This window comes from Salvelinus sp. IW2-2015, linkage group LG5 (genome assembly GCF_002910315.2).
Source record: "Salvelinus sp. IW2-2015 linkage group LG5, ASM291031v2, whole genome shotgun sequence".
Lineage (NCBI taxonomy): Eukaryota > Metazoa > Chordata > Actinopteri > Salmoniformes > Salmonidae > Salvelinus > Salvelinus sp. IW2-2015.
Window position 1 is genome coordinate 9,876,094 of NC_036844.1, and position 24,909 is coordinate 9,901,002.

At 42.1% G+C, this 24,909-nt stretch overlaps 1 protein-coding gene across 1 annotated transcript in view; it reads left to right on the forward strand.

The window, feature by feature from the left end:
* Positions 1 to 628: 628 nt before the first annotated feature.
* Positions 629 to 24,909, forward strand: part of LOC111964489 (hyaluronan and proteoglycan link protein 1) — a 35,188-nt gene continuing 10,907 nt past the window's right edge. The window contains 1 exon segment of the mRNA XM_070443547.1: positions 629 to 1,118. The gene's annotated coding sequence lies outside the window, so the exon portion shown is untranslated.

Below are 24,909 nucleotides of genomic sequence, written 5' to 3' on the forward strand. Positions count from 1 at the left end.
GTGTCTGAGCCCACACGCCTTAGAGTAAATTACAATAGCCACAACATCAAAAAACGTGTTACTGTATGCATTTTTTTTCAGGCAGGACCATACAACACTGAATGAGAGCAAATTAGACTTGGAAAGTTGTCTATTGAAAAGCTACCAAAAAGTTAAGTTAAGAATAGTTTGTATTTCCGCCTATTGTATCGGTGTATTTACAGGTCTATATTTCCAAAATGCTTTAAGATATCCTAATGCTGTTAGGTTGTGTATGTAGGGCAGACAGTTGACTACTTGTATTCCAAATTTGAGAAATATCAGAGCTTGCAATATAGGGTTACATAAGCTTATGTGGCCTGTTTAAGTTAAGGGGTGTGTCACAATATCTGTCAATTTAAACACTTTTGTAGTAACATATTTTTGTACATCCATCCATTTCATATAATGGGAGACCTTATAGAGATGGAAAAACATGGCTGTGCTTTGTTATACCTCGGGTAGGGGTATCTAAAAAATGTAAGCAGTTCATTTTTGGCCACTAGCCTCGGTAGAAGGGGTTGAAGGGACCAGGGAGGGAGGGGTAGCGGGGAGGAGGGGGGACATTCTCGAAACCACAAGTCAGCATGTCACCACATATTGTGCAATATGGATTTTATCTGGAATTCTTGGCTCTGATAAGTTCTGATGTGTCAAAAGTTAATCTGATGTGTATATGCACTTTGTAGGCTATATTCCAAAGATTGATTTCCCGTTTTATATAGACCACATTTTTAGTTAATTCCATCCCACTTTTAGAAAACATCACCTGCGCTGTGGGACTGGGACATTCGCCTCTGCTGCTCGGAGTGGTCCAGAAACGGGACGTGCAAGGCTACAGAGCGGCTATTAGGTAGAGCCAAGGAAGAACGCAACACAGCCACACCTGCAATAGCCCGCTGCTCTCACAAGAGACGCTTGTTTGACTAGCAGCAATAAGAAGAAGCAACTTCGAGATTTTTTCTTCTTCTCATGTGTTCATTTCTTGTTGCTTAGCTAGTTACTTGGTTCCTCCCAGGTCGCGCCGAGCTGCGAGGTGCAATCATTCGCAACTGGACGGTGTCAAAATCACCTCGTCGCACAGCTGGAAAAGTTATACGGTAACAGCTACGTTTTATTAGACTTATTTTTCTCTACTGTTTCGAAGTGTAACATTTAGTGTAATAACATAGGCTATTATTATGGAATATTTGGTAACATTTTAGTGCTGGTAGCGTGTACAGATTTCGTATACGTCAGAAGAACAACTGTAACAAACTGCACTTTTTGAATAGGTGTTGTTTTTTATACCATAAAGACTGAAAAAGGGAAAATAGTTACTTCCACTTTGATTAGAAAATACCCAGGCTCACTTTCTAACACTGATTTATTGAGGTTGATTGAAATGACACAGAAATCAAGTTATTTCTACTTATTGTCATTCCATTGATCTTAGAGTGACAGTACGTGTATGGTTAGTTCACACATATGCGTGGGGTACAAGTGTTGACGTACGTCTCTGAGTGCCGTTCTCTCCCCATATCTCTCTCTAAGGCTGGGAGGAATGGACGTTGGCGGTGGGAAGGATGGTTGTTGACCAGTTAAATGCGTGGATAGAATAGTTAAGGGATGTTTATTGGAATTAAAGAAATATAGCTTCCTGCATTTTGGCAACAATCCCCATGATGCATGTTAGTGAGATGGAATGAGACAGGACTATCAAAACAACAACCAGAGTCTCGGCAAGTATGAGTGGATATCTGATTGTTGTGTGGTTTTTAAACGAAAGTTTTGTGACTGAATACATGTTTCTGTTTTCCATATGAAGTTGCTCAATCACTGTCTATCTGTGGGGCTGGTTGAACCTACTTGAACAGCTCATTATATTTGTGGTCAACCAGCAGTGGCTGGGGAGTTCAGTGAAATAGGGGAGCGAGCGAGCGTCAGGGCAATTTGTGTGTGTGTGTGTCCGGAGCCTGCTTCCCCAAAAAGAACATTCTGTCACTACAGAGAGTCGACAGGCATCCTTTCCAGCAGGGGACAGTGGGGGCCACAGACCTGCGTGTGTGTGTGTCAGATGGGGGGCCACAGAGACCCTGGGCAGAGTGGAGCTACTCAGTCTCACATCAGAGAAACGCACACAAAGAGAGAGACTGTTGGGCTAACAGCTACACACACACACACATCGCCCTGATGCTCACTCCCCTAATTCACTGGGCTCCCCAGCCACTCTGCTGGTTGACCACACACACACACACACACACACAGAGCCCACTTTAACGACATGTAGGAAACAGCTGGTTAGACGTGTGTGTGTGTGTGTGTGTGTGTGTGTGTGTGTGTGTGCTGTCTCTTATACACATCTAGATGTGTATAAGAGACAGGTGTGTGTGTGTGTGTGTGTGTGTGTGTGTGTGTGTGTGTGTGTGTGTGTGTGTGTGTGTGTGTGTGTGTGTGTGTGTGTGTGTGTGTGTGTGTGTGTGTGTGTGTGTGTGTGTGTGTGTGTGTGTGTGTGATGGTATCAATTAATAATGCGTCTCTCTATTTACCTTGTGAATAGAGGATTCTCTTGTGTTGAAGGAGGGAGAGAATTTACAATCTACCGTACCGATGCAGGGTGTGTGTGTGTGTGTGTGTGTGTGTGTATGTGTGCGAGTGTGTGTGTGTGTTCCCCAGGATCTATTTTAGCATCAGCTGGTGGAAGGACAACTTTTCCAACATTTCCTTGGTGGACAATCAAAAACAGTAATCAAAGACCTTTTGTTGTCAAGCTGCAACATGTGTTTCTCAGCAGTGCTATAAAAGTAGACAACTGTCCCACTGATCCACTTCAAAATATGCATTATTTAGTAGTTACTTTATATAAGGACTTCATCTGAACCCTCAGGGGGATTACATTAAATAGATCCATTCATTAAAAGTAAGAGAAGTCCAATGTAATCCTTTTGTTATCAATAATCAGGCATCTCTGGCATCACATAACAACTTCAGTCAATCTTTTGATTGACAGTGTGATTCCAGTCTAGATATTGTATTTTAACAACGCCCTCTGGTGGAATAAAGCGATTCAAACCAGATGGTAATCTCTGTTAGAGTTTAATGATGGTGGACAGTGGGACACACACTAACACTCCATTAGTGAGTAGTCAGAATGTGTCTTAAAGAATTAAGCCCTATCCTGTTCCCATTCTGTAGTGAGCCACGTTGAACCTTGAACTCTCCCCTCTGACCCTCTTCCTGGCAGTGTCCCCATGGGGGGTAGACTAGGGGGGAGGTATGCAGACTGACCCCCGTCCCCCTACTTCAGAAGTGCCTTGCAGGGGAGGCCAAACTACATTAACTTCTTGGATGGGGTTTCCTTAAGTGTGGTGGTGGAGTGAACTATATTAACTTGTCTGTTTGAGGTTATGATAGATGGATCTGTGTAGGTAAGGTGAGGAGGACAGGGGTGAGGGTTAAGGATGGGGTGAGTGTTGGAATGATGGGTGTGGGCAGGGGTAAGGGGTAAGGTGAGGAGGACAGGGGTGAGGTGAGGAGGATACAAGTGAGGTTTAAAGGATGGGGTGAGTATATGACTGGAAGGAAGAGGGTAGAGGTCAGTGTTGGGGTCAGGACTGGTGAGAGTAAATGTGACACAGAGAGAGATGGAGAGGAGTGGTTGATGGCCTCTGCTCCCCGAGGAGCAATGTGCCTAAGTAGGGAAGTCAAATGGTGAGTGAATTTGAGCTTTTTGAAGCTCTCAAATGTCCATGGTCCAGTGTCTCTGGTGTCCACAGCTGCCCTTAGAGACGACTGTTGCATCAGAGGTGAAAGTGTTCGTCTTTATTGGTCTCTACTGGTCAAGTAATCACAGACCCAGTATATTCTATACTGAAGGCTCTTTGTAGGATCCACGGGGATGTAAGAGTGGCGTCAAAACCTGCAGAGGCACTAATTAGTGTGTATGTGTGTGTGGGTGGACCTGTTTGAACCCACCACTCTCACCGTGGGGGAAAATATATTCATTATGCAACAAGCTTCTGACTGCTCTGCTTGTGATGCTGCATGTTTAAAGGCTCAGTGTACTCAAAAATGTGATTTTTTTGTGTTTTATATTTCCACACTATAAGGTTGGAATAATACTGTGTAATTGTGAAAATTATGATAATGCCCTTTTAGTGTAAGAGCTGTTTGAAAAGACCACCTGAAATCTCAGCCTGTTGTGGTGGGATGGAGTTTTGTCCTGCCTGGTGACGTTCGTAAATAGGCCAATAAGAAAGAGATTTCCAAACCTCTCTGCCAATAACAGAGAGGTTTTCCCCTCCCCACTCAGACCACTCCCAGACAGTCCTAGTAAAATTCTTTCTTGAGAAATAGTTTTTTCCTTAAGGCAATTTTTTTGGACAATTTTAATGGAAATATATTATAGTAAGGTTCTGTTACCCAGAAAGGATGTGTTATTGATATAAAAATAGCTGCAATGGGCATTTAAGTAAACAGCCCTGCATTCAAACAAATACCCCACCCAGGACTAAATACATAAATACTCCACCCAAGACTAAATAAGCCACCCAGCCCTAACCCACCAGTAACAGAGTCTATGTTCCGCTTGAGCCGCCACATACTGTACATTTTTCCAGCATTTTCATTGTTAATCTATTAGTCACAGAAGGTTTCTCACCAGCTCTCCAGGACTGGTGAAACATCTACAGGATGTTACATCATAACGTTCATAACGAGTCCGGACAGACATGAACCTGAAAATACAGTATGTTCATTTTCCTACAGACATGAACCTGAAAATACAGTATGTTCATTTTCCTACACACATGGACCTGAAATTACAGTATGTTCATTTTCCTACACACATGAACCTTACATACATGAACTTAACCTTGTCCCCAGGCTAATTGCACGCATATATAAAGCTGACAGAGAGAGAACCCGCTGGTGGAAGAGACCTTGTTCATTATCTTACATACAACCTCAAACATAACCTCGTCCCCTTGCTAAATCATTCTCTATCACACACAATCCTGACTATGTTCACTCTCTAGCATAAACCTGACAATGTTCACTCTCTAACATAAACCTGACTATGTTCACTCTCTAACATAAACCTGACTATGTTCACTCTCTAACATAAACCTGACTATGTTCACTCTATAACATAAACCTGACTATGTTCACTCTCTGACATAAACCTGACTATGTTCACTCTCTAACATAAACCTGAGTTTATTCATTCTCTAACCCGAGAGACGCATACTATGAGAGTAACATAAAGGCTCTTTGAGGTGGGGGGAAATGCCTGGCCACTGGGTGTGTGTGCAGTGTAGTTTAGACTAATGCCCAAGGACTACAAACACAAGGTCTGGTCTCGGGCTACAGAGTGAACAGTAGTCCACTCTTTAGGTCAGATAATGGATGAATGAAGGGAGGGACAGCCTTTCTAGTGTTCCAAGCCGTGCTTATAGGAAATAAAGAGTTACCTTATTAAGTTATGAAGTGAACCAACATCTGGCAATACCGTATCTATGATATCTGCCCATATACGTATAAGTAGTGGGAGTGAGCTGTATTAAAGACTTCAAGACATTTGTAGTATTGCACAGACACACATATCAGTGTCCAGAAACAATTGGCCTGTAGTAGATGTGTCTAGCCCCTCAGAATGCCTACCAAACCACAGGTTTTACTGTATGTAGGCTGCAATCTAATCTGAAGTGCATAGATTGGCTTGCTTAGTCAGCTGACCTCAGGCGAGACAGTGACACTATCCAGAGTGCAACTCATGTCTCCCTAACCCTCTACCCCCTAAACCGTGTCCTCCTGAACCATGTCCTCACCTCCTACTCTCTCAGATGGCCTGCAGAGTAGTCTCCCTCACCAGCCAAGTGTCTGAAGACAGTCCAGAGCCTAACCCCCCTCAACACTTTTTTTAACCTTTTGTCCAATACCTTATCCTAAATCAGAAAGACTAGCAGTAAGTGTGTATAAACGTGCATAGTCTGACGTAATTGTTGCAGAAATATAATAAACAAATCATATTTTTTCTCGAGATCAGAGATTGGCAACCGGCCGCACTTTTGAATGCCCGCGGATCAATTTACCGACAAAAAACAACAACAAACACTATATACAGAGCCTTCAGAAAGCATTCACACTCCTTGACTTTCCCCACATTGTGTTATGTTATAGCCTGAATTTAAAATGAATTAAATTGCGATTTTTTTTGTGTGTCACAGGCCTATACACAATACCCCATAATGTCAAAGTGGAATTACGTTTTTCAAAATTTTACAAATGAATAAAAATGGAAAGCTGACATGTCTTGAGTCAATAAGTATGCAACACCTTTGTTATAGCAAGCCTAAATAACTTAAGGAGTAAAAATGTGCTTCATAAGTCGCATAATACAGTTGAAGTCGGAAGTTCACATACACCTTAGCCAAATACATTTAAACTCAGTTTTTCACAATTCCTGACATTTAATCCTAGTACAAATTCCCTGTCTTAGGTCAGCTAGGACCACCACTTTATTTTAAGAATGTGAAAGGTCAGAATAATAGTAGAGAAAATAATTTATTTCAGCTTTTATTTCTTCATTCACATTCCCAGTGGGTCAGAAGTTTACATACACTCAATTAGTATTTGGTAGCATTGCCTTTAAATTGTTTAACTTGGGTCAAACGTTTCGGGTAGCCTTCCACAAGCTTCCCACAATAAGTCCATCTATTTTGTGAAGTGCACCAGTCCCTCCTGCAGCAAAGCACCCCCACAGCATGATGTTGCCACTCCCGTGCTTCACGGTTGGGATGGTGTTCTTCAGCTTGCAAGCCTCCCTCTTTATCCTCCAAACATAACGATGGTCATTATGGCCAAACAGTTCTATTTTTGTTTCATCAGACCAGAGGACATTTCTCCAAAAAGTACGATCTTTGTACCCATGTGCAGTTTGCAAACCGTAGTCTGGCTTTTTTTATGGCGGTTTTGGAGCAATGGCTTCTTCCTTGCTGAGCGCCATTTCAGGTTATGTCCATATGGGACTCGTTTTACTGTGGATATAGACACTTTTGTACCCGTTTCCTCCGGCATCTTCACAAGGTTCTTTGCTGTTGTTCTGGGATTGATTTGCACTTTTCGCACCAAAGTACATTCATCTCTAGGAGACAGAATGCGTCTCCTTCCTGAGTGGTATGATGGCTGCATGGTCCCATGGTGTTTATACTTGCGTACTATTGTTTGTACAGATGAAGTGGTACCTTCAGGTGTTTGGAAATTGCTCCCAAGGATGAACCAGACTTCTGGAGGTCTACAATTTTGTTTCTGAGGTCTTCTGATTTCTTTTGATTTTCCCATGATGTCAAGCAAAGAGGCACTGAGTTTGAAGGTAGGTCTTGAAATACATCCACATGTAAACCTCCAATTGACTCAAATGATGTCAATTAGCCTATCAGAAGCTTCTAAAGCCATGACATAATTTTCTGGAATTTTCCAAGCTGTTTAAAGGCACAGTCAACTTAGTGTATGTCAACTTCTGACCCACTGGAATTGTGATACAGTGAATTATATTTGAAATAATCTGTCTGTAAACAATTGTTGGAAAAATGACTTGTGTCATGCACAAAGTAGATGTGGGGTTTTCAAATGTCTTGCAAAGGGCAGCTATTGGTAGATGGGTTCAAATGTAAAAAGCAGACATTGAATATCCCTTTGAGCATGGTGAAGTTATTAATTACACTTTGGAAGGTGTACCAATACACCCTCTAACTACAAAGATACGGGTGTCCTTTCTAATTAATTTGCCAGAGAGGAAGGAAACCGCTCAGGGATTTCACCATGAGGCCAATGGTGACTTTAAGACAGTTACAGAGTTTAATGACTGTGATAGAAAATTGAGGATGGATCAACAACATTGTAGTTACTCCACAATACTAACCTAATTGACAGAGTAAAAAGAAGGAAGCCTGTACAGAATAAAAAATATGCATCCTGTTTGCAATAATGCACTAAAGTAAAATGTGGCAAAGAAATTAACTTTATGTCCTGAATGCAAAGCGTTATATTTGGGCAAATCTAACACAACACATCACTGTGTACCACTCTTCATATTTTCTAGCATGGTGGTGGCTGCATTATGTTATGGGTATGCTTGTCATCGGCAACGACTAGGGAGTTTTTTAGTATTAAAAGAAATGGAATAGAGCTAAGCACAGGCAAAATCCTTGAGGGAAACATGCTTCAATCTCCTTTCCAACAGACACTGCTTTCCGACAGACACTGGGAGACAAATTCCCCTTTCAGCAGGACAATAACCTAAAAAACATGTACAATTATACACTGGAGATGCTTACCAAGGCTACCTTTAATGTTCCTGAGTCGCCTAGTTATAGTTTGATTTCAATCGGCTTGAAAATCTATGGCAAGACTTGAAAATGGCTGTCTAGCAATGATCAACAATCAACTTGAACAAGCTTGAAGAATTTAAAAAATAATAATGTGCAAATATTGTACAATCCAGGTGTGCAAAGCTCTTAGGGACTAATCCAGAAAGACTCACAGCTGTAATCGCTACCAAAGGTAATTCTAACATGTATTGACTCAGGGGTGTGAATACTTATGTAAATTATATATTTCTGTTAGAGGTCGACCGATTAATCGGAATGGCCGATTAATTAGGGCCAATTTCAAGCTTTCATAACAATCGGAAATCCGTATTTTTGGACACCGATTTGGCCGATAAAAAAAATAAATGTTTTTTACACCTTTATTTAACTAGGCAAGTCAGTTAAGAACACATTCTTATTTTCAATGACGGCCTAGGAATGGTGGGTTAACTGCCTTGTTCAGGGGCAGAATGACAGATGTTTACCTTGTCAGCTCTGGGATTCGTTTTTGCAACCTTCCTGTTACTAGTCCAACCACCTGCCTTACATTGCACTCCACGAGGAGCCTGCGTGGCAGGCTGACTACCTGTTACGCGAGGGCAGCAAGTAGCCACGGTAAGTTGCTAGCTAGCATTAAACTTATAAAAAACAATCAATCTTCACATAATCACTAGTTAACTACACATAGTTGATGATATTACTAGTTTATCTAGCGTGTCCTGCGTTGCATATAATCGATGCGGTGCCTGTTAATTTCTCATCGAATCACAGCCTACTTTGCAAAACGGCTGATGATTTAGCACTGTCGTTGCACCAAACCTAACCATAAATATCAATGCCTTTCTTTAAAATCAATACACAAGTATATATTTTTAAACCTGCATATTTACATAATATTGCCTGCTAACATGAATTTCTTATAATTAGGGAAATTGTGTCACTTCTCTTGCGTTCTGTGCAAGCAGTCAGGGTATATGCAGCAGTTTGGGCCGCCTGGCTCGTTGCGAACTGTGTGAAGTCCATTTATTCCTAACAAAGACCGTAATTCATTTGCCAGAATTGTACATAATTATGACATAACATTGAAGGTTGTACAATGTAACAGCAATATTTAGACTTAGGGATGTCACCCGTTAGATAATATACGGAACGGTTCCGTATTTCACTGAAAGAATAAACGTTTTGTTTTCGAAATGATAGTTTCCGGATTCGACCATATTAATGACCAAAGGCTCGTATTTCTGTGTGTTATTATGTTATAATTAAGTCTATGATTTGATATTTGATAGAGCAGTCTGACTGAGCGATGGTAGGCAGCAGCAGGCTCGTAAGCATTCATTCAAACAGCACTTTCGTGCGTTTGCCAGCAGCTCTTCGCAATGCTTCAAGCATTGAGCTGTTTATGACTTCAAGCCTATCAACTCCCGAGATTAGGCTGGTGTAACCGATGTGAAATGGCTAGCTAGTTAGCGGGGTGCGCGCTAATAGCGTTTCAATCGGTGACATCACTCGCTCTGAGACTTGGAGTAGTTGTTCCCCTTGTTCCCCCCCGCGGATTTTGTGGAGCGATGGGTAACGATGCTTCGAGGGTGGCTGTTGTCGATGTGTTCCTGGTTCTAGCCCAGTTAGGGGCGAGGAGAGGGACGGAAGCTATACTGTTACACTGGCAATACTAAAGTGCCTATAAGAACATCCAATAGTCAAAGGTATATGAAATACAAATGGTATAGAGAGAAATAGTCCTATAATTCCTATAATAACTACAACCTAAAACTTCCTACCAGGAATATTGAAGACTCATGTTAAAAGGAACCACCAGCTTTCATATGTTCTSAKSWWSKRASYWARRMRYTMRMWYWTTWKMYWTSKYACATATTKYACTTTTACTTTCTTCTCCAACACTTTGTTTTTGCATTATTTAAACCAAATTGAACATGTTTCATTATTTATTTGAGGCTAAATTGATTTTATTGATGTATTATATTAAGTTAAAATAAGTGTTCATTCAGTATTGTTGTAATTGTTATTATTAAAAATAATTAGAAAAAAATCGGTATCGTTCTTTTTTGGACCTCCAATAATCGGTATCGGCGTTGAAAAATCATAATCGCTCGACCTCTAATTTCTGTATTTAATTTTCATTCAATTTGCAAACATTTCTAAAAACATGTGTTCTGTTTGTCATTATGGGGTATTGTGTGTAGAGGGGTGAATTTAATATGTTTTGAATTCAGGCTGTAACAACAAAATGTTGAATAAGTCAAGGGGTATTACAACTTTCTGATGGCACTGTATATCTATGCACTATATATTTATATACAGTGCCTTCGGAAAGTATTCAGACCCCTTGGTTTTTCGTTACAGCCTAATTCTAAATGTTATTAAATAGTTTTTTCCCCTCATCAATCTACACACATACCCCATAATGACAAAGCAAGAACAGGTTTTTAGAAATGTTTGCTAATTTATTGCAAAATCAAAACTGAAATATCACATTTACATAAGTATTCAGACCCTTTACTCAATACTTTGTTGAAGCACCTTTGGCAGCGATTACAGTATTGAGTCTTCTTGGATATGACGCTGCATACCTGTATTTGGGGAGTTTTTCCCATTCTTCTCTGCAGATCCTTTCAAGCTCTGTCAAGTTGGATGGGGAGTGTTGCTGCACAGCAATTTTCAGGTTTCTCCAGAGATGTTCGATCGGGATCAAGTCTGGGCTCTGGCTGGGCCACTCAAGGACATTCAAAGACTTGTCCCAAAGCCACTCCTGCGTTGTCTTGGCTGTGTGCTTAGGGTCGTTGTCCTGCTGGAAGGTGAACCTTTGCCCAAGTCTGAGGTCCTGAGCGCTCTGTAGCAGGTTTTCATCATGGATCTCTCTGTACTGTGCTCCATTCATCTTTGCCTCGATCCTAACTAGTCTCCCAGTCCCTGCCACTGAAAACATCCCCACAGCATGATGCTGCCACCACCATTCTTCACCGTAGGGATGGTGCCAAGTTTCCTCCAGACATGACGCTTGGCATTCAGGCCAAAGAGTTCAATATTGATTTCATCAGACCAGAGAATCTTCTTTCTCATGGTCTGAGAATATTTAGGTGCCTTTTGGCAAACTCCAAGCGGGCTGTCATGTGCCTTTTACTGAGGAATGGCTTCTGTCTGGACACTCTACCATAAAGGCCTGATTGGTGGAGTGCTGCAGAGATGGTTGTCCTTGTGGAAGGTTCTCCCATCTCCACAGAGGAACTCTTGAGCTCTGTCAGTGACCATTGTGTTCTTGGTTACTTCCCTGACCAAGGCCATTCTCTATCGATTGCTCCGTTTGGCCGGGTGGACAGCTCTAGGAAGAGTCTTGGTGTTTCCAAACTTCCATTTAAGAATGATGGAGACAACGCTGTTCTTGGGGACCTTCAATACTGCTGACATTTTTTGGTACCCTTCCCCAGATCTGTGCCTCGACGCAATTATCTACAGACAATTCCCTCGACCTCATGGCTTGGTTTTGCTCTGTCATGCACTGTCAACTGTGGCACCTTATATTGACAGGTGTGTGCATTACCAAATCATGTCCAATCAAATGAATTTACCACAGTGTGGATTCCAATCAAGTTGTAGAAACATCTCAAGGATTATCAACAGAAACAGGATGCACCTGAGCTCAACTTTGGTCCTCATAGCAAAGGGTCTGAATACTTATGTAAATAAGGTATTTCTGTTTTGTTTTGTTTATAAATTTCCAAAGTAAGTTTTTGCTTATATGGGTATTGTGTGTAGATTGCTGAATATTTGTTATTTATTTAATAGATTTTATAATAAGGCTGTAATGTAACAAAATGTGAAAAGATTCAAGGGGTCTGAATACTTTCCGAAGGCACTGTATATATATATATATATATATAGTTATACATTCACTGGGCAGTTTAATAGTGGAATGAGTGGAATGGTATCAAATACACTGAAACACATGGTTTCCATGTGTTTGATGCCATTCCATTCGCTCCGTTCCAGCCATTATCATGAGCAGTCGTCCCCTCAGCAGCCTCCACTGCTAGAGCCGCTTCTTCTTGTTTTTAGCTGAGAGGAGTGGAACCCGGTGGGGTTGTCTGCTGCAATAGCCCATCCGGGACAAGGATCGATGAGTTGTGCGTTCGAGATGCCGTTCTGCACACCGCTGTTGCACTCCGCCTGTTAGCTTGCGCGATTATTACCATTCTCCCTCGACCTATCTCATCAACGAGCTGTTTTCAGCCACAGGACTGACTGGAGGTTTTTGTTTTTTGCACCATTCACTGTCATGCAAGAAAACCCAGGAGGGCGTCCGTTTCCGAGATAATGCATCCGGCGCGCCTGGCACTGATGATCAAAATGTAGCTACGGGCCCCTTAAAGGCTATGGCCGGCTCTGACTGCATGTGTGTGTATGGATGTTGGTATGCAGACCCGCGAGCCACTGAGGCCCTCATGATGAGTTCCGATTTTTTATAGCACCCACCCCCATCGAAGTTCCCTGCTCTAGATGAATGTCTGGGTGTGTCTGTTAAATATGCATGAAATGGAACCCGTGCATTTACTTCCTATAAAGCTTTTCTTTCCTCTCTCCGTCCCTCCACACTCACTGCCAAGAGCTCCCCTGGGCTGCTGTGGGGCTGCTACATGTAAACATATGGAATATGATGATTAGTTGACAGGTGATTGTTAGGGGAGTTGAGTAACTGAGTGTTGTAATACTCTGCATGGTCGCTAGGGGAGATGGAATATAGCATTACAGCTCCACAGTGTGTGTGTGTGTGTTTGTATGTGTGTGTGTGTGTGTGTGTGTGGTGTGGTTTGTTTTTGTTTGTGTGTGTGTGCGTGTGTGTGTGTGTGTTTGTGTGTGTGTGTGTGTGTGTGTGTGTGTGTGTGTGTGTGTGTGTGTGTGTGTGTGTGTGTGTGTGTGTGCGTGCGTGCGTGCGTGCGTGCGTGCGTGCGTGCGTGCGTGCGTGCGTGCGTGCGTGCGTGCGTGCGTGCGTGCGTGCGTGCGTGCGTGCGTGCGTGCGTGTGTCCTGATGTGTAGCCAGAGAGTGCAGGACGAGGACACCTGGGCTGTTATAGGTTCAGACAGATAGTTTCAGCTTCATAGTTATTGTGAGTTCACATAGCAGAACCCCTTGGACAGACACAAAGTAAGTGTTTCCTAACACTCTGTTGGGGGACAACTCTACTCACACAGCTGAAGCTAATAAATGTACAATGAGCAGCTGCATAGTGTGCAAGAGCAGGGCTGGAACGAAAGCCCACAGGGCACACCCAGTATTTGTATTTGTCCTCCAGTAGCACTCGATGAGGATGGTAGCCATCCCTGCAGTAGGTGAAGGTAGTTCTGAAGTCTTTTTGGCTTCATCCTCTCTCATTTTTCCTTACTTCCTCGGTCTTTCTCTATCCTCCCCTCCTCTCGCTCTCTCTCTCTCTCTGTATCTTGTCTTTCGTCATTCTCTGGCGTTTCTCTCTAGATCTATAGTATGGCTATTCTCCTTATTAGTTGATGATGTCACGAGACTAAGGAATACACTCTTAGAGAGAAAAAAGGTGCTGTCTAGAACCTTGAAAGGATCTTCGGCTGTCCCCATAAGAGAACCCTTTGAAGAACCCTTTATGGTTGCAGGGAGAACCCTTTTGGTTCCATGTAGAACAGTGGGGGCTGCTGAGGGGAGAAAGGCTCATAATAATGTCTGGAAACGAGCGAATGGAACGGCATCAAACAAATGGAAAATCATGTGTTTGATGTAGTTTATACCATTCCACCTATTCCTCTCCAACCATTACCACAAGCCTGTCCTCCCCAATTAAGGTGCCACCAACCTCCTGTGATATAGAACCCTTTCTACAAAGGAACACAAATGGGTTCTACCTGAAACCCAAAAGGGTTTCCTATGGGGACAGGCGAAGAACCATTTTGGAACCCTTTTTTCTAACACAAAATCCAAACCGGCTCCGCGCGTGCGCCATCGTGCGCTATCGTGCATTCATTTATTTTGTCCCCCTACACCAAACACGATCACGACACGCAAGTTAAAATATCAAAACAAACTCTGAACCAATGACATGAATTTGGGGACAGGTCGAAAAGCATTAAACATGTATGGCAATTTAGCTAGTTAGCTTGCACTTGCTAGCTAATTTGTCCTATTTAGCTAGCTTGCTGTTGCTAGCTAATTTGTCCTGCGATATAAACATTGAGTTGTTATTTTACCTGAAATGCACAAGGTCTTCTACTCCGACAATTAATCCACACATAAAACGGCCAACCGAATCGTTTCTAGTCATCTCTCCTCCTTCCAGGCTTTTTCATCGTTGAACTTATATGGTGATTGGCATCTACACTTCTACCACGACAACCGGCAAAACATTTGGTCTTTCAATCACCCACGTGGGTATAACCAATGAGGAAATGGCACGTGGGTACCTGCTTCTATAAACCAATGAGGAGATGGGAGAGGCAGGACTTGTGGCGCGATCTGCGTCAGAAATAGAAAGGAGTTCTATTTTAGCCCTTGGCATCGCAGACACTCGTTGGCGCGCGCGAGCAGTGTGGGTGCAATAATTGAATAACATGGATTTCTAAATTTATTTTGCGACGCTCGCACACACAACGTGTCCGGTCAGCATGTAAGAGTGTAGGGTCTTTGCTGACTCTCTAGCCCCATTTATACCTGGTGCTAACATGCATCCTTAGTTCTGATCTTGTCCACATTCTGATTGTGCCCACATTTTCAGACAGGTTTCGATGATTAAAAGACACATTGTGATCTGATTGTGAACAGATCTTCCTGATCACCTCCGGAAGTAATCAGGCATGCATTGTGTCTGAATATCTCGGATCTCGACAGTGAAACCATAAATCAGGGATGGGGGCCACAAAAAATCTGAACTAATCATGAGGGATCACTGTTGCTCACTGGTCTGTGAACGCACATCCATACCCACACATGGGGTCAGAGCTGGCCCTAGCCTTTTGGGAGCACTAAGTGCAATTTTTCCTGCAATTTTTCCTGCAATTCCTGCAATTTCCTGCAATTCTACACATTTCGCCATAAGGAGGAGAGAAATGTTTGAAGTTTTTAATACTGTATGTTATCTGAGGGAGAGTGACTAACAAAATCAGCGAGGGACCCCAGCCTGTAATTCAACCATGATTACTACACATTTAGATAGCTGGCTCTATAGATAGACCAACTTACCAATCAAGAAAATGTTAGATGCAATTTTGCTGCAATTCTACTCATTTTGCCATGGGGCGGAGAGAAATGTTTTTAATATGATAGCTGAGTGAGAAATAAATAAATAATAGATGTTATTTTGAAAGATTAGCTGTCAAATAATTTCCATACAGAGAATCCGGTCCCAATGCAGACACAGTGGATGTGAGACACATTTTGATATCATGTGTAGACATATTTCTTTGTGTGTGTGTGTGTGTGTGTGTGTGTGTGTGTGTGTGTGTGTGTGTGTGTGTGCGTGTGCGTGTGCGTGTGCGTGTGCGTGCGTGCGTGCGTGCGTGCATCCGTCACTCCTCACAGAGGCATGATGACTCATCAAAAAAAAATCAGCTCAGTGATGAACTGCAGTATCCCAGTCTCACAGTCACAGTCCATCAGGATGTCACTATAGCTGGTTGCTGTTGGGACGTGCCTGTCATTCTGCAGCCCTGTTTTAGTCTTGATGCTGCTCGGGCAGACTCCCAAGGAGTATGTGCGCTGGGGAAGATTCCACAGAGTGTTTAACTGTAGCCAGAGAGCCTGTTTTATGCTTGGCCTAGGGAGAGGATTTGTGACGGTTAATTGTCCTCTCGGATACGTGTGTTTGGTCGTAAATAAGGCCGGCTCTAGTCATTGGTCACTGGGTATGTCATGGTCACCCTCTTTTCTCCTCCAACCGATGGATTGTAGCCAAGGTTGTAAGGAGCTCTGAAAGTGGACACAGAGTGATATTTTGATGACGGTCATAAATGACCAGTAATGGAGGACAATCCGTCAGTCAGTGCCCAGTCATAATGGTATGTCACCGACTGGCTATCTGGTTACCCACCGTCAACCAGACATGTTGTGTCCCTCTCAGTGGCCGAGGCCACGTATGAAAACATGCTAGCACGTATACACACAAACACTGGGAGTGGTTGTGTTGTCCTGTTCCCCGGAGAGAGCCTGATATGTGTTAGCTACGGCAGGGACAAGGGTACGGGGTTCTCAGACAATGTGAAAATACAGACATCATACATCACTGCAGCTGGGGCATTCCTCAAGACCCCACAGATCAAGGGGCACTTAATAGAAATACATATTCCCTCCCTTCCAACACAGTGTCTTCTTCATTAGCTTAGCATATACCCCTGTAGTGGTCTGGTAAGTGTATTGTGGCAGTCCTGTAAAATACACTTAAATAATATGATACACTTTGCCTTTTGAAAGTCCAATATCTTGAAAACTTGACTGCTGACATGGAACATATTTTGGGACTGTATCAACAATGGACATATGAAAAAAAAATCCAAAATAGAATTCCCCAGTGGTGGAAAAGTACCCAACTATCATACTTGAGTTAACGTAAAGATACCTTATTAGAAAATGGCTCAAGTAAAAGTAAAAGTCACCCAGTAGAATTCTACTTGAGTTAAAAATATAAAAGTATTTGGTTTAAAATATAGTTAATTATCAAAAGTAAAAGTATAAATCATTTCAAATTCCTTATATTAAGCAAACCAGATGGCACTATTTTTTATTTTGTTATTACTTACGGAAAGCCACGGGCACACTCCAACATTTAGACATCGTTTACAAACGAAGCATGTGTGTTTAGTGAGTCCGCCAGCTCAGAGGCAGTAGGGATGACCAGGGATGTTCAGTTGAAAAGTGCGTGAATTTGACTATTTTCCTGTACTGCTAAGCATTCAAAATGTAACAAGTACTTTTGGGTGTCAACGAAAATGTATGGAGTAAAAAGTACAATATATCCTTAAGGAATGTAGTGAAGTAAAAGTTGTCAAAAATTTCAAATTTTAAAGTAAAGTACAGATATCCCAAAAAACGACTTAAGTAGTACTTTAAAGTATTTTTACTTATGTACTTTACACCACTGATTTTCCCTTTAAGTTTGATTTCATTTGATTCAAAGACAATAACTAATGGATTAAATGCATGTAGTGTTTCCCAACGTGCTCAAAGCCCTGACTGGACATAGTTGTTCAGTTGCTAATTATATTATTCTATTTATTATTTATTTATTTATTTATTATTATAATTTAGAAATAAGAGAAGAAAAAATATATATAATGCAAATCCACGTTATATCAATTCAAATACAGACATGTAGCGAATAATTTTTTTTGACATTTTGTTGTGTATACGTTTTAATGACTCTAAATAGTTTTCCAAATCAGATAAAAAATTAAGAAAAGGGTATTTTTCTTCATAAATTTAGATTTGTGTATGAAAATGTTTCCTAATAAAATAAAGAGATTTATGACATACTCACGTTCAATTGTGGAATCAGTGTGGTAAAATAATATGTCAAACTTAGATATTTCAATTGTTGTATGCATTTTGTTGCCAAGATCAGTCCAGAACACTTCACTCTGTAAACAATGACAGAATAAGTGTTCAATCGATTCCGTTTCTAGTTCACAAAAACAGCATTCACTGGTAACATCAGGTATATATTTAGAAATCAAGCTATTACACGGATAGAATCTATGGATAATCTGAAAGGAGATCTCCTTTACTTTATTGGTCACCATAAATTTGTGTGGACTGAGCCAAGCACGACGCCAGTTTACATCAAACGATGAAGCCCAATAAAATATCGCAGAGGGAATAGACTTCCTAGACCAACAGTGTTTGTGATGGCGGTCTAAATGTCTTAGACTTCACTCTCTTCAATCAGATATCAAAGGTCAACTGGGTTAAAAAAGGTACATAAAAAATCCTCATAGTTTCCGGAATATTATACCTCATTTTGTTTTTCAGAAGCTCGGAGTGCTTCATTTTTTTACTACAATGTCCGTATATTGTGGGTAAACTTCCTGTGAAATTGCCGGCTTTTCACAAGCAGGCTTTAATGTGCTGGGCTTTGCTGTATAAACACAACTTTTCACCTCATAAATGTTTTATATGGACTAATGGGTCGATATTACATAGAAACAAGATGTTATTTTACCGTAACTGGTTCTCGAAAAACATTGTCCTTGTCAACCAATTAGTTAGTATTAGTAGGAATCTATTTACCAGGAGAGAATTTATGGAAAGATACAACTTTGAGGTTTCAAGCAAGGAATATGACACTGTTATAAAAGCTGTACCTAGTGGGATAACATCTTTACATCAGAATAATGCATATTTTGGAATATCTCCTATTGTAAGCGATATCCAGGTGAATGGCATAGGTTTACTTGATAAGAAAATCAACAATTGTTTATTCAGGGAATTATGTTATTGTCTTTTCATTATAATCCACTCAGTGAGAAACAGAAAGGATAGAAACAATGACTCCCCAAATCATATTATTGCTGGTGCTGTGGGTTGCCAGACACAAAGCCAAAGCATGGACCCAGGGGCCAAAGGGGAGATGGAGGCTGGAGAGAGCCAAAACCAGGGGCCCATGAGGTGGGAGACCTCACAGTGTTTCTTGGACATATTTGTCTTGGAGCCCCCCACTCAGTCTGCTTTAAGTTTGTGCTGGAAAGTGTTTGTGCAAATCCTCCACCGATGCACCCTAACTGTGTGTATGTGTCCAAAAGTTAACCCAAAAGCTTTAGTCATCTCATATCCAGTATCCTGAGTGCCTTGTGAAAGAGCTTGGCACACGTTCATTCATCAATATGGGAAAGGGGTCAACGCTTTAAAGGGATAGTTACTTTGAGGTGATTTGTGCCCAGAGTGTGGATTGTGGTCTTCCTTGGCCCAGCTACTTTCAGGCAAGGGAACACAGTCATTTGGTCATTGGGTGAACTATCCCTTTAAATGCTAAATTCTCGTAAAGATGACAGTGTAAACCCCATTCTCTATTGCATTAACCATTAGTGTGTGATTGTCATGTAGAGGTTAATAGACATGTTCCCAGAACTGTGTTCCCAAATTAGGAATGGAAATACAAAGTGAGGGCGCCAGCTGGTTTTCACTGTGATAGCCTGATTGCAATGTCTTAGCCAGCCAGCCTCTGTGTGTGTGTGTGTGTGTGTGTGTGTGTGTGTGTGTGTGTGTGTGTATGTTTGTGTGCTTTGTGTGTGTGTGTGTGTGTGTGTGTGTGTGTGTGTGTGTGTGTGTGTGTGTGTGTGTGTGTGTGTGTGTGTGTGTGTGTGTGTGTGTGTGTGTGTGTGTGTGTGTGTGTGTGACAGCCTGATTTGAGTGTTTCAGTAAGAACCCACCCAGCACTTAGATTACTGTGACATCATCTGTATTACTTTACATTTGATCTTGGCAATGAGCACCTTAAGTGGTTTGTGTGCGTGTCTCTGTCTTGCTCTTGCTCTCTGTTCTCACCATCAGCTTTTCTTTTGATATGGTATCCCCATCATTCGTCTAACTGTTGAGACATACACTCCAACTCAAGAAAAATCTCTCTCTCTCTTTCTGTCTCGTCTCTCTCTGTGTTTACTCTCTGGACTGATTCACAGTGTGTTGCCCGTAGCTCAATCACTTGCTTGGTGTTGTAACTGAACATGATCAGCAACTGGGAGTTTGTCCTGTGTTGTTGAATCGATGCCAGGGACAGACTGACAGACATTTTAAAAATATATATATACAGTACCAGTCAAAAGTTTGGACACAACTACTCATTCCAGGGTTATTCTTTATTTTTTACATGTTAGAATAATAGTGAAGACATCAAAACGCCCTCAGACTAACCATCAAACAGGCAAAGTGTCAATACAGGATTAAGATTGAATCCTACTACACCGGCTCTGATGCTAGTTGGATGTGGCAGGGCTTGAAAACTATTGCGGACTGAAAAGGGAAACCAGCCGCAAGCTGCCCAGTGACACGAGCCTACCAGACAAGCTAAATGCCTTTTATGCTCGCTTCGAAGCAAGCAAAACTGAAACATGCATGAGAGCACCAGCTGTTCCCGACGACTGTGTGATAACGCGCTCAGGTAGCAGATGTGAGCAAGACCTTAAACAGGTCAACATTCACAAAGCCGCGGGGACAGACGGATTACCAGGACGTGTACTCAAAGCATGCGTGGACCAACTGGCAAGTGTCTTCACTGATATTTTCAACCTCTCCCTGACTGAGTCTTGTAATACCTACATGTTTCAAGCAGACCACCATAGTCCCTGTGCCCAAGGAAGTGAAGGTAACCTGCCTAAATGATTACCGCCCCGTAGCACTCACATCGGTAGCCATGAAGTGCTTTGAAAGGCTGGCCATGGCTCACATCAACAGCATCATCCTGGATACACTAGATCCACTCCAATTCACATACCGCCCAACAGATCCACAGATGACACAATGTCAATCGCACTCCACACTGCACTTTCCCACTGGACAAAAGGAACACCTATGTGAGAATGCTGTTCATTGACTACAGCTCAGCGTTCAACACCATAGTGCCCATAAAGCTCATCACTAAGCTAAAGACCCTGGTACTGAACCCCGCCCTCTGCAACTGGATCCTGGACTTCCTGATGGGCTGTCCCCCATGTGGTAAGGGTAGACATCAACACATGGTAAGGGTAGACAACAACACAGGGGCCCCTCAGGGGTGCATGCTTAGTCCCCTCCGGTACTCCCTGTTCACCCACGACTGCGTGGCTAAACACGACTCCAACACCATCATTAAGTTTGGTGATGACACAACAGTGGTAGGCCTGATCACCGACAACGATGAGACAGCCTATAGGGAGAAGGTCAGAGAACTGGCAGTGTGGTGCCAGAACAACAACCTCTCCCTCAATGTGAGCAAGACAAAGGAGCTGATCATGGACTACAGGAAAAGTCGGGCCGAACAGGCCCCCATTAACATTGACGTGGCTGTAGTTGAGCAGGTCGAGAGTTTCAAGTTCCTTGGTGTCCACATCACCAACAAACTATGGTCCAAAAACACCAAGACAATCGTGGAGAGGGTACGACAACACCTCTCAGGAGACTGAAAAGATTTGTTATGGGTCCCCAGATTCTCAAAAAGTTCTACAGCTGCACCATTGAGAGCATACTGACCGGTTGCATCAACACCTGGTATGGCAACTACTCGGTATCTCACCGTAAGGCACTAGAGAGGGTAGTTCGTACGGCCCAGTACATCACTGGGGCAAAGCTTCCTGCCATCCAAGACCTATATACTAGGCGGTGTCAGAGGAAAGCCCAAAAAATTGTTTAAGACTCCAGTCACCCAAGTCATAGACTGTTCTCTCTGCTACCGCACGGCAAGCTGTACCGGAGCACCAAGTCTCGGACCAAAAGGATCCTAAACAGCTTCTTCCCCCAAACCATTAGGCTACTGAACAATTAATCAAGTGGACAACCTGACTATTTACATTGACACCCCACCTCCCCCCATTTGTTTTTACACTGCTGCTACTCACTGTTTATTATTTATGCTTAGTCACTTTACCCCCTACTTACATGAAAATATTATCTTGACTAACCCCGCACATTGACTCGGTACCGATACCCCTGTATATAGTCTTGTTATTGATATTTTACTGTGTTACTTTTTATTATTTTTTACTTGAGTTTATTTGGTAAATATTTTCTTAACTCTTTCTTGAACTGCATTGTTGATTAAGGGCTTGTAAGTAAACGGTAAGGTCTACACATTTTGATTTTTAATTTGATTAGAAAACTTTGAAATAACACATATGGAATCATGCAGTACCCCAAAAGGTGTTAAACAAATCAAAATATATTTTCTATTAAGAATCTTCAAAGTAACTACCCTTTGCCTTGACGACAGCTTTGCACACTTTTGGCATTCTCTCAACCAGCTTCATGACGAATGCATTTCAATTAACAGGTCTGCCTTGTTAAAAGTTAATTTGTGTAATTTCTTTCCTTCTTCATGCATTTGAGCCAATCAGTTGTGTTGTGTCAAAATAGGGATGGTATACAGAATATAGCCTTATTTGGTAAAATACCAAGTCCATATTATGGCAAGAACAGCTCAAATAAGCAAAGGGAAATGACAGTCCATCATTACTTTAAGATATGAGGGTCGATCAATGCAGAAAACTTCAAGAACTTTGAACGTTGAGCGCTATGATGAAACTGCCACAGGAAAGGAAGACCCATAGTTATCTATGCTGCAGAGGATACGTTCCTTAGAGTTAACTGCACCTCAGTTTGCAGCCCAAATAAATGCTTCACAGAGTTCAAGTAACAGACACATCAAATCAAATCCTATTTATTTATATAGCCCTTCGTACATCAGCTAATATCTCGAAGTGCTGTACAGAAACCCAGCCTAAAACCCCAAACAGCAAGCAATGCTGATGCATAAACTGTTCAGAGGAGCCTGTGTGAATCAGGCCTTCGTGGTCAAATTGCTGCAAAGAAACCACTACAAAGGACACCAATAATAAGAAAATACTTGCTTTGGGAAAGAAACACGAGCAATGGACATTAGACAGGTGGAAATCTGTCCTTTGGTCTGACGAGTCAAAATGTGAGATTTTGGTTCCAACCGCTGTGTCTTTGTGAGACGCAGAGTAGGTGAACAGATGATCTCTGCATGTGTGGTTCCCAACATGAAGCATGAAGGAGGAGGTGTGATGATGTGGGGGTGCTTTGCTGGTGACACTGTCTGTGATTTATTTAGAATTCAAGGCAAACTTAACCCGCGTGGCTACCACAGCATTCTTCAGTGATACACCATCCTATCTGGTTTGCTCTTAGTGGGACTATCATTTGTTTTTCAACCGTGTTGGACCGCAGAGTAAAGGAAAAGCAGCCAACAAGTGGTCAGCATATGTGAGATCTCCTTCAAGACTGTTGGAAAAGCATTCCAGGTGAAGCTGGTTGAGAGAATGCCAAGCGTGTGCAAAGCTGTCATCAAGGCAAAGGGTGGCTACTTTGAAGAATCTAAAATCTAAAATATATTTTGATATGTTCAACACTTTTTGGGTTACTACATGAAACCATATGTGTTATTTAATAGTTTTGATGTCTTCCCTATTATTCTACAATGTAGAAAATTTTTAAAAAATATATTTAAAAAAATAAGAAAAACCCTTGATTGAGTAGGTGTGTCCAAACTTTTGACTGGTACTGTATATATACAGGTACGTCAATTAAGACCAAATTCTTCTTTACAATAACGACCTGTCCCCCACATCCTTCTCGTATTCCACTACAGCTGTATCTGTACCCTGTCAGTCCTTTCTTCAATGCAAACATAACATCATGGTGTTAGTTGTCAGTAGTTCCATCAGAGATACTTAGACTCTTCACAAGATAATTCACAACACAGCTCCATCACCACAGCATCACAGCTGATGAGCATCCACACACACACACAGTTTGTTTTACTATCCTTGTGGAGACCAAAACATTCATAAAAAAAAACATTTTCCATAACCTCTAACTCTAAGCCTAACTCTAAACCCCTAACCCTAAAACTAAACCAAACCTTCTGGTCCCCACAAGGATAGTGAAACCAAAACAAACCAAACCACACACGCACACACACACACACACACCTGGCCCGTAAAACACTCCTGCCTGTTTACTCTCCACACAGATGGGCCAATGGAATGTCTTTACCGGTGACATCAGGTATTGTGACAAACACACATGCCGTGTGTGTGTATATGTGTGAGTGTTTGAGTTCCCAAGGTTATAGGCTGTGATTGGGCACACAGGCGAATGCAAGCACATACACACCTGTTCCCTTTGAGGACTATGTGTGTTTAATCTACAGTAGCTGCATTAAAGGCTGGTCAATGTAGCGTGTCTTATTGATACTAAACCTCTGCATCCCTTATACTGCTGCAGAGCTGTTCTTTCTCTCTCTTTGCCCCTCTATATCTCCCCACTCTCTCTCTCTCTCTAAGTTATTTTACACTTCATTTCTCTCTCCTGCAGAGGAGAACTCAGTTGAGGAGATTCTCTCGCTGTTTCTCTCTCTCCTTCCCTGAGGAAAGGACATCTCATCACCTCTCTCTCCTCTCTCTCTCTCCTCTCCTCTCTCTCTCTCTCCTCTCTCTCTCTCTCTCTCTCTCTTCTCTCTCTCTCTCTCTCTCTCTCTCTCTCTCTCTCTCTCTCTCTCTCTCTCTCTCTCTCTCTCTCTCTCTCTCTCTTCTCTCTCTCTCTCTCTCTCTCTCTCTCTCTCTCTCTCTCTCCTCTATCACTCAATTTAATCTCTCTCTACTCTAATTTCTCCTCTCTCTTATCACTCCCAACATCCTGGTCTGCTTAATTACTATTTTCAGGCTGGGAGGGGGATGAGGGTGGTGTGCGTCCGTGCGTTAGTGCATACTGTGTGTGTGTGTGTGTGTGTGCTCTGCAGAGTAGTGTTCTGCTGACTGCAGAAGCCCTACCTGGCAGTGTCAGCCAGTGCGTCAGCACTAGGGGATG